General features: G+C 39.6%; 2 long non-coding RNA genes across 2 annotated transcripts; one reads left to right on the top strand and one right to left on the bottom strand.

The window, feature by feature from the left end:
* Positions 1-493: 493 nt before the first annotated feature.
* LOC123773456 (uncharacterized) lies at positions 494-2,951 on the bottom strand. The gene is made up of 3 exons (XR_006774821.2): positions 2,816-2,951; positions 2,481-2,528; positions 494-894 (listed from the first exon to the last, which is right to left on the bottom strand). It is a non-coding gene; the product is annotated as an uncharacterized lncRNA (long non-coding RNA).
* A 27-nt stretch (positions 2,952-2,978) lies between these two features.
* LOC138362983 (uncharacterized) lies at positions 2,979-4,329 on the top strand. The gene is made up of 4 exons (XR_011227962.1): positions 2,979-2,997; positions 3,304-3,406; positions 3,690-3,811; positions 3,969-4,329. It is a non-coding gene; the product is annotated as an uncharacterized lncRNA (long non-coding RNA).
* The last annotated feature ends 7,125 nt before the right edge of the window (positions 4,330-11,454 follow it).

Raw genomic sequence — 11,454 nt, 5'->3', positions numbered from 1 at the left:
TCCGACCATAATTTTCAACTATGCACTGGTGGGGGGGGAGGAATTGAGGTATTGTCCCTAAACATCTCTTTCACACCCCCCCCCCCCCCCACCACCACCAACTATGGCTAAATGGATGCATAATGGGGAATAGACACAGTTTCCATGCACGATAAATTGATTGGTGGCAAGAAAGATTAGTTTAGCACTTCAGTACCATCACATCAAGTAAGAGATTGGGGCAAGAGCTTTATCCTCCTCCAACCTGTTCACACCTGGCTGATTAAGGAACATTTGTGAGACAAAGGCGACTGCAGCAGGTGGAGTCAGACCCATAGGGCTGTTAAGGTCTGCTCTGTTATACATTCTTCTCTTTTATCAGAGTTTCAACATGAAACAATGCCGAGATTTTATTGATAAAATCATTTAAATTGATTAAAATTGCCCTAAACATTTCAGGAGTTTACTCTTGTTACCTTTCAACCAATGGTATCATTAAAAATAAAAGACAGGCTTAGAGTAAAAATTTAATAGTACTTTCAGAAATCTGTCCAGCCTAAAGAATAAAAATCACTCTTAGTCATAGCCTAAAACCTATAGATAAGCATTAAAAAAATTAATAAAAAAATTCCCAACATGCTGTTATCGTCTGCACCCGCTAGGCTAAAAGAGCCAAGCAAATCAAGGCGTCCCTCGGCACCATTAAAAAATTACGCAATTTTCTGTTTTTTCTCCGTGGGTCCCTAAATATACCTATGTATACAAGGCATCTTCCGCAGGGTTTTGGTTGGTAGCTAGTCTAAGCGCTGGCTACTCTTCGCTGGTGATGACGTGGCCACACACCCGACATCTCTCAGGCTTCCAGCACAGGGACAGCAGCCCGCACATGTTGAAGCTCCGGGACACGTTACCTATCTAGAGAAAGATTAAGAGCTATTAAGACCAAGTCATTAAGCGTTTTCGCAAAATTAAAACTTAATTGTTTAATTTCAACACTTGCTTAAATAGATAACCAAGACGGATTTTCAGTATAGGTATTAGAATTAATAATGTTGAAACTTGGCCAAGAACCTTGCCTTGCAATTAGGGGGTATCTGACCGGAACTATGAGAGTTGTTGTAGGGTATTCATAATTTATTATCCCGATACATGTGAAAGGTGCTGCAACTAGGCCAAGTTTCAGCATCTCAGCCTAAATAGAGAAGGAGAAAAAAAAAATTATACAATTTTTCAACAATGTTCAATTGCTTTCACAGCCCACAATTGTGAACCAAAATCATTTCTACGACACTCAGCTATGACCTTACTATATAATAAAGATTTGCACCAAGGATTTTTATCCCAGATGTATTTAGTGCAATAACAGATTTTTAAAAGTTTCCCAAAAACTTATGCAACAAAATGAAGTTTATCATTATTTATAAAATCAATAAATCTACGTAGATAAAAAAAAGCTACATGTGTTTTTAAGAGGCGTAAACTCTACATATAATGTGCAAGTTTCATGTAAATTGAATAATAAATAAAGGCTGTGAAGGCAGATCTAGTTGTAAAAGTTGGAGTGGCATAGCGCGCCGCGACAAGTTACTCTACTCGCGGTCACGATCTTTACTCGTGACAATGCGCGATTTACGCATTGCGGCCAGCTCGTACCTTCTATGGAGAGCTCTCATGCATCTAGCTTTCAATGCTTGTCTCTTGTTCGTTTGGCAAGTCATATTGCAGTACAAATAGCAAAAATAGCAAGAGTTCTGCGAGATATTGTGAGCGCGTCAGCGATACATCCACTTCCTAAGGGACATACACAGTGACTGAGCCACGAACCACCCTCTCTCTCACACGAGACTGTTGCCAATGAGCGAGTTTATATTCATTTTATGCATAACATGTTATTTTCAACGCTATTACGAAACATTAGACTTCTACAACGTAAGATACAATACTCCGCGGCGCACCCACGCCGCGAGGACCAGAGTCACGAAAGTTGCAGCGGGAAATTTGACTTAATTAAGTTATTTTTCAAGATAACATAAAACGGTTTGCACCAGTGTTGCCAGAACGTTGTAGTATTTTTCGTAATTTTTCGTAAACATTCCATTTTTCTTCGGATTTTCCGGCTATGACCCCTTAGGGCATGTCTCCGTCTTAGGGACTGCGGAGGCGGCAGCAGTAGCAGCATCAGAGTCAACAGCAGCCAAGATAGCTCCACCAGCTGCATTACGACGACCAGAGTATAAATTTTTTGCAGAAACGTAGGCTTCAGCATTTGAGTAGTTATCAGGAAGAAGTGCACCTGCATATTCATTAACAGGTTCATCACCAATAGGACGGTAATAGAGGGGTCTAGTAACCTTTACTGGAGGTTGTAGCTGAATGGGTTTAGCATCCGGGAAAGTGCCAGAAAGAAGCTGGCAGTCCTTTGCTGGAAGTCAAAAGGTTTATTAGTTCACAGGTTAAAAGTAGAGTAAAAGTGGAGAGACAAACCAGCAACGTATACTTACAACGGCCATATGCAGCTCTGCGTTCTGCTACAGAAGGGATTTCTTCTACTGTAAAATAATGGTCGGATACCAACATTAAAATCTTTCTATAAATATACAGGCGTAAATATTTTTCCATCATAACACTAATAACAGGTTTTGATAAATTACACTTTATTGTGAACGTAATAAGGTTAACTTTAACGCTTAAAAACTCAAAAAAGATTAAGATTTGAAAAGTCCAAATAAGCTAGACTTCGAAAATTATATATAATACCACGTACATTCTTAAGTAACGAACGTCAGCAAACATGGAAACTATAACCAACGAAATACAAATAAAATGCACAACTAACGTTCGTGTTCCTCCCACATTGTCCCAAGTGTTACTCTGAGAGAATCAATGTCTGGATCAGAAAACGAACACGTTCACGAGAACACAACCAGGTCATCTGTCAGCTTCTGACCGGCTCTTCCCCAAGTAAACGTCTGAAGCTTCGAAGTAGATGTCGAACGATTCTCAAGTGATTCGTAAAAAGTAAATGCACTTCAGCAGTTTGCTTCGTTTTGCTGATGGTTTAAACAACAGGTTAAAGATTCACTGAGAGTGTTTCATACCGAAAACCAAAACCCATTTATATATTTCGTCAAATGTATATACTGTCTGTGTTATTAGGTGAACATCTTAAGTGATATGAACTCTGGCCAGGTAAGATAATTTTCAGATGAAAGCATCCAATAATTATAAAGATATTATAAGCGAAAATTGTTTTATTGCTTTACGAATCACATGGGAATTGTTCGGTGGCTGCCTCGAGGCTTCACACAAGTTTACTTGGGGCAGGAGTCGGCCAGCAGTTGGCAGAGCACTCTACTTCCTTACTCAGGCTGTACCTTCTTATTGACGCAGACGTTGTTTTCGGTAATAACCATGAGCGACGTTCGAGGTTTGTGATTTATGGTTTGACTAATGTGTGGTAGCTTAAAGTTTACAAATTGTATTTTTTCATAACTTTGAATTTTAAGTGTTAAGGTTTTATGGGGTGAATGTGCCTAATATTTTTTGATTATTTACCAAAAATGTTTTTTAAGTTCAACAATTTTCATGTTATACTAGTTTGGCAGGGATATTTGACATTGTCTTAACATATCATTAACTTAACGCTTGTTGTCTAAGGTTGTAGCAAAAAGACTTTAGTTATGTCTTATAAGTAACTTTTTCTTCACCAGACACCACCAACCCTCCAGTTGCTGCTGGTTCTGGCCATGTACCGAGGTGTGAGGCTCCACGGGCGGGGCGCTCCATCCCCCTCTACTCCCTCCCTAGGAGAGGGACATGTCCTAGTTGTAAGGTGAGGTTCTTAACTATGCGTACCTGAAATGGTAGGCTGTAACTTTTTTTTTTACTGAAACACCGTTAAATATGCATTCTGGTTTCCAACAATATTAGTCCTACTTCCTAAAGATATTTAATACTGTTGCAATAATCTCTGCAATAATTTTCTTTAGATTGGGGACTTGTCCCGGGACTACAACCTGTGGCGCAGGTGTTCGGTTCTTCCGCTCTTGCCGGACTGCCTGCTAGACTGCTGCTTCAGCCAGGAGCAACGTTGTCCCATATGTGAATACGTGGCTCCTGTTCAGTAGTGGACCTTGACTGACCCGAGGGTGGCTTCCCAAATGAAGTAATATATACTTCATGGGGCCCATAGGGACCCGAGGGGCGAAAAAAATAAAATGAATTTTAATTGACAGTATTTTAGAATGCGGGACTTAATGCTGGAAATTACCAGCCCTTCACAAAATTTTAAATTTTTTAAGTGACTTATTTTGGTCGAAGTGGATTTCTAATATACTTTATTAAAATTTATCATACATTTTTATTCTCCCGAACGCTAATGCGAACACATAAAGCTTGAGGCGGAAAGCTTTAATGTTTATCATATATTTTAGTTTATTTGAAACTAGAGTGCAAAGTTTCTCTAGATTTCGGGTCTTAAATACAAATGGAGTGTTGACAACCTAAGAATCCTTTGATCAAGGTTTCATAACCTATATCTACGGAGGATCTCTAAGGAAGCTCCTTCAACTACTGCTTGGGCAGGGAATAACTGATCAGTACTCCTCGCACTGAGGAATCCTATACTCCTCCTGCTGGAGGGTCGACGTATAAAACTAGTCTTTAAGGAGTTGCTATCCTTGGTGATATTTAGCGCCCTCAAAGTATTCCGCAATTTGATGGTGCTACATGGCCTTCCCGGTTTGGTGCCTTCTTGATAATTATTTTTAAGGAGTTGCTAGTAATTTTCAAATTGCAACCTTCCAGGTGGCATCGCACGGGACCTTGTGTGCATCCTTTTGAAAGAACGTAATAGGCTCGTGCGACGTCATGCGGAAGTTCTGCCTTGTGAAGCTGCACTAATTACACTATACTTTACCCAGTTCGTGTATTTGATGGCAAGCGCTCCATAGCAACGGCTAATTTGGCCTACATTTATCATTTAACTTTTCCACTCGGTAAATTCAACTTTCTCATGTTAAAAAGTACCGTACTGGGATTCGCCTCTGATCTAGTACCTCTTCGCTCGTCTCCTACCAAGTGCTTGTAATGTTCATACTGGCGTACTGTCTACAGGATTGTTACTGCCTTTGCAGACCTTGCATGATTTCTGAAACTTATAGCTTGTCATGCTTTGAAGATTACCCCTCGGGTAGTTCCTGTTCCCTGCTGTCGCTTTACCTGTAAGTCTCTTGAAAGATTCACTCTAGGTCAACTTGCCGTTTTCTTGTTCAAACAGTCACCATAGAGGGTCAAACTTGCAAAGTTTTGTAAGCGCCTATTCACATGGTAACAGCTTCAAATTGCATCCTGTTATTAAATTTATTCGTGCTCAATTTGTCCTATTCAGATGGTTGAAGTTTTCAGGTGTTGTCTTCACTGACTATACCTACACCTGCCGCCTGACCCCCAGGTTAGCTGGTTAGGAATTTGAATGCCAGCGGTGTCAGAAATGACATCCTACAGTCAGGGTTAAGGTAACGGCACTTAAAGGTAACCTATCCTTTTAGCTTCCTCCCATGGTAAGACACTGGGGAAACTCTGAACAAGCTTAACTTGTGGGCACTTTACGAAACCCCGCCATGAACTTTGTCCAAATTGCATTGTGGAACTTTGACGAAAGCAAGATACGATAGTCGGCTTCTCAGGACGATTGTATCTTTACGTCCCTAATGGTAAATTAACCTGTGGTTGAATTCGAACCTTGTATCGCTCGCTTAGTGTTTGAATCTTGATGGCATCCTTATGGAGATAGAGCAAAGGTGGACAACTGCCTAAATGGTCAGTGTCCAGACTTTCAGCCCATCCCCCATCTTTCCTGTAACCAGAGGAGCTCAGAGAAAAGGGGAAGTTGTCTGGGAGGTAATTATTCCAGGACAGTACAAGTCACTGCAGAGGTTGAGTCTGGGTCGGGAATTATTTCCAGGTTCTGAAGTTTAAGGAGCAGACATGCTGCAAACTGTCCTGCTACAGTAAATATTAGGGGGAGGGGGGGGGTGTCTCCTCAGTATACATTCAGTTTAGGATCGGCTACTTGGACGTTAGGCATTAAAAAAAAATAATGTAAGCCCCCTGCTTAATCCAGTAACACCTTACTCGCAAGAATTACAAAGGATAGGATGGCATGGTTATTTAAAGTTGTCTTTACCGTGACACTTAAGTAACTTATATGGTAATAGTTGTAACAATGGACCTAAAAGAGGATTTATTAGCCGGCAATCTTAGTGTGGAAAATTTTTTACCCACCATGTCTAATACTCATCTAAGAAATGTCATATCTATATCATATCAAATCGTATCAAAATCAAATCCGAATCATTATAGATTCATTATATAGCTTGAACCTAGATGACAATGCCACTTGGATCACGTACGCCATAGGTCCCTATAGATGCCTACATGGCTTTGTGCATGATCTCTCAAGGATCCAGAAGCTTCTAGAAGGATTTGTTAATTAAAAAACTATTGGAACATTAATCGCTACCGGCAGGGATTATAAATCGAATCCTTAATAACAATCGGTGGTACTATCAAGTACTACTTATAATCTTTAAATCTTATGATTAAGATGTGATTATAATATAATTAGATATAAGTCTAGACTGTAAAAATAATCAATCGATATTCATTGAAAGCTATCCCTTCTCAAGGGGAGGGAGGGGCATCTTGGGAACAAGAAGCACCCACGATCATACCCCGCGGCACTTCGTTTTTTGCAATTGAGTGAACAGTGACGGATCCTTGGCGAACATTATTTAGCTCAGGACATCTTAAGTTTGCCGGGCAATAAAACCACTTCAGGTCCTTAGGTGTCACGGTAAAAAGTGATCACTAACATGGTAATAAAGATCACTTTAAATGACCATGCCAACCCGTCCTTGGTAATTTGCTAGTATGGTGTTATACTGGATTAAACAGGGGGCTTACAGAATTTTGTAATGCCTAACGTCCAAATAGCCCATCCTAAAAATGTATACTGAGGAAACACCCCCTAATGTTTACGTAATTACTAATTACGACGTTTCATACCGAAAATATGCCAATTACTGAAAACGACGATGGGTCATATTTTGCCCAAACCCCCCTGCAGTTTTTAAAATGTCTGAAATGTCGGAAATTTGATTCCTGAGCTTGATTTTTGAGCCGAATTCTGACACTATGCACCTATTTACAGTTTCATATTACGACGTTTCATACCGAAAATATGTCAATTACTGTAAACGGCGATGGGTCATACTTTGCCCAAACCCCCCTGCAGTTTTTAAAATGTCTGAAATGTCGGAAATTTGATTCCTGAGCTTGATTTTTTAGCCAAATTCTGACTCTCTGCACCTATTTTCAGTTTCAAATTACGACGTTTCATACCGAAAATATGCCAATTACTGAAAACGGCGATGGGTTATATTTTGCCCAAACCCCCCTGCAGTTTTTAAAATGTCTGAAAGGTCGGAAATTTGACTCCTGAGCTTGATTTATGAACCGAATTCTGACTCTCTGCACCTATTTTCAGTTTCAAATTACGACGTTTCATACCGAAAATATGCCAATTACTGAAAACGGCGATGGGTCATATTTTGCCCAAACCCCCCTGCAGTTTTTAAAATGTCAGAAATGTCGGAAATTTGACTCCTAAGCGTGATTTTTGAGCCGAATTCTGACTCTCTGCACCTATTTTCAGTTTCAAATTACGAATTTTTATACCGAAAATATGCCAATTACTGAAAACGGCGATGGGTCATATTTTGCCCAAACCCCCCTACAGTTTTCAAAATGTCTGAAATGTCGGAAATTAGACTCCTGAGCATGACTTTTGAGCCGAATTCTAACTCTCTGCACCTGTTTTCAGTTTCAAATTACGACGTTTCGTACCGAAAATATGCCAATTACTGAAAACGGCGATGGGTCATATTTTGCCCAAACCCCCCTGCAGTTTTCAAAATGTCTGAAATGTCGGAAATTTGACTCCTGAGAGTGATTTTTGAGCCGAATTCTGACACTCTGCACCTATTTTCAGTTTCAAATTACGACGTTTCATACGGAAAATATGCCAATTACTGTAAAGGGCGATGGGTCATATTTTGCGCAAACCCCCCCTGCAGTTTTCAAAATGTCAGAAATGTCGGAAATTTGACTCCTGAGCTTGGTTTTTTATCCGAATTCTGACTCTCTGCACCTATTTTCAGTTTCAAATTACGACTTTTTATACCGAAAATATGCCAATTACTGAAAACAGCGATGGGTCATATTTTGCTCAAACCCCCCTGCAGTTTTTAAAATGTCTGAAATGTCGGAAATTTGACTCCTGAGCGTGATTTTTGAGCCAAATTCTGACTCTCTGCACCTATTTTAAGTTTCAAATTACGACTTTTTATACGGACAATATGCCAATTACTGAAAACGGCGATGGGTCATATTTTGCCCAAACCCCCCTGCAGTTTTTAAAATGTCTGAAATGTCGGAAATTTGACTCCTGAGCGTGATTTTTAAGCCGAATTCTGACTCTCTGCACCTATTTTCAGTTTCAAATTACGAATTTTTATACCGAAAATATGCCAATTACTGAAAACGGCGATGGGTCATATTTTGCTCAAACCCCCCTGCAGTTTTCAAAATGTCTGAAATGTCGGAAATTTGACTCCTGAGCGTGATTTTTGAGCCGAATTCTGACTCTCTGCACCTTTTTTCAGTTTCAAATTACGACGTTTTATACCGAAAATATGCCAATTACTGAAAACAGCGATGGGTCATATTTTGCTCAAACCCCCCTGCAGTTTTTAAAATGTCTGAAGTGTCGGAAATTTGACTCCTGAGCGTGATTTTTTATCCGAATTCTGACTCTCTGCACCTATTTTCAGTTTCAAATTACGACTTTTTATACCGAAAATATGCTAATTACTGAAAACGGCGATTCATATTTTGCCCAAACCCCCCCTGCAGTTTTCAAAATGTCTGAAATGTCGGAAATTTGACTCCTGAGCGTGATTTTTGAGCCGAATTCTGACACTCTGCACCTATTTTCAGTTTCAAATTACGACGTTTCATACGGAAAATATGCCAATTACTGTAAAGGGCGATGGGTCATATTTTGCGCAAACCCCCCTGCAGTTTTCAAAATGTCAGAAATGTCGAAAATTTGACTTTTGAGCGTGATTTTTTATCCGAATTCTGACTCTCTGCACCTATTTTCAGTTTCAAATTACGACTTTTTATACCGAAAATATGCCAATTACTGAAAACGGCGATGGGTCATATTTTGCCCAAACCCCCCTGCAGTTTTCAAAATGTCTGAAATGTCGGAAATTTGACTCCTGAGCGTGATTTTTTATCCGAATTCTGACTCTCTGCACCTATTTTCAGTTTCAAATTACGACTTTTTATACCGAAAATATGCTAATTACTGAAAACGGCGATTCATATTTTGCCCAAACCCCCCCTGCAGTTTTCAAAATGTCTGAAATGTCGGAAATTTGACTCCTGAGCGTGATTTTTGAGCCGAATTCTGACTCTCTGCACCTATTTTCAGTTTCAAATTACGACGTTTCATACCAAAAATATGCCAATTACTGTAATCGGCGATGGGTCATATTTTGCCCAAACCCCCCTGCAGTTTTCAAAATGTTTTAAATGTCGGTAATGTGACTCCTGAACATGATTTTTGAGCCGAATTCTGACTCTCTACATCTATTTTCAGTTTCAAATTACGACGTTTCATACCGAAAATATGCCAATTACTGAAAACGGCGATGGGTCATATTTTGCCCAAACTCCCCTGCAGTTTTTAAAATGTCTGAAATGTCGGAAATTTGACTCCTAAGCGTGATTTTTGAGCCGAATTCTGACTCTGCACCTATTTTCGGTTTAAAATTACGACGTTTCATACCGAAAATATGCCAATTACTGTAAATGGCGACGGGTCTTATTTTGCCCAAACCCCCTGCAGTTTTCAAAATGTCTGAAATGTCAGAAATTTGACTCCTGAGCAAGATTTTTGAGCCGAATTCTGACTCTCTGCACCTATTTTCAGTTTCAAATTACGACTTTTTATACGGACAATATGCCAATTACTGAAAACGGCGATGGGTCATATTTTGCCCAAACCCCCCTGCAGTTTTTAAAATGTCTGAAATGTCGGAAATTTGACTCCTGAGCGTGATTTTTGAGCCGAATTCTGACTCTCTGCACCTATTTTCAGTTTCAAATTACGACTTATTATACCGAAAATATGCCAATTACTGAAAACGGCGATGGGTCATATTTTGCTCAAACCCCCCTGCAGTTTTCAAAATGTCTGAAATGTCGGAAATTTGACTCCTGAGCGTGATTTTTGAGCCGAATTCTGACTCTGCACCTTTTTTCAGTTTCAAATTACGACTTTTTATACCGAAAATATGCCAATTACTGAAAACAGCGATGGGTCATATTTTGCTCAAACCCCCTGCAGTTTTTATAATGTCTGAAATGTCGGAAATTTGACTCCTGAGCGTGATTTTTTATCCGAATTCTGACTCTCTGCACCTATTTTAAGTTTCAAATTACGACTTTTTATACCGAAAATATGCCAATTACTAAACGACGATGGGTCATATTTTGCCCAAACCCCCCTGCAGTTTTTAAAATGTCTGAAATGTCGGATATTTGACTCCTGAGCATGATTTTTTAGCCGAATTCTGACTCTCTGCACCTATTTTCAGTTTCAAATTACGACTTTTTATACCGAAAATATGCCAATTACTGAAAACGGCGATGGGTCATATGTTGCCCAAACCCCCCTGCAGTTTTCAAAATGTCTGAAAGGTCGGAAATTTTACTCCTGAGCTTGATTTATGAACCGAATTCTGACTCTCTGCACCTATTTTCAGTTTCAAATTACGACGTTTCATACCGAAAATATGCCAATTACTGAAAACGGCGATGGGTCATATTTTGCCCAAACCCCCCTGCAGTTTTCAAAATGTCTGAAATGTCGGAAATTTGACTCCTGAGCGTGATTTTTGAGCCGAATTCTGACACTCTGCACCTATTTTCAGTTTCAAATTACGACGTTTCATACGGAAAATATGCCAATTACTGTAAAGGGCGATGGGTCATATTTTGCGCAAACCCCCCTGCAGTTTTCAAAATGTCAGAAATGTCGAAAATTTGACTCCTGAGCGTAATTTTTTATCCGAATTCTGACTCTCTGCACCTATTTTCAGTTTCAAATTACGACTTTTTATACCGAAAATATGCCAATTACTGAAAACGGCGATGGGTCATATTTTGCCCAAACCCCCCTACAGTTTTCAAAATGTCTGAAATGTCGAAAATTTGACTCCTGAGCGTGATTTTTGAGCCAAATTCTAACTCTCTGCACCTATTATCTGTTTCAAATTACGACGTTTCATACCGAAAATATGCCAATTACTGAAAACGGCGATGGGTCATATTTTGCCCAAA

The sequence above is a fragment of the Procambarus clarkii genome, chromosome 10, assembly GCF_040958095.1.
Source record: "Procambarus clarkii isolate CNS0578487 chromosome 10, FALCON_Pclarkii_2.0, whole genome shotgun sequence".
Taxonomy (NCBI): Eukaryota; Metazoa; Arthropoda; class Malacostraca; order Decapoda; family Cambaridae; genus Procambarus; species Procambarus clarkii.
This window is presented reverse-complemented; position numbering and strand designations above follow the sequence as displayed.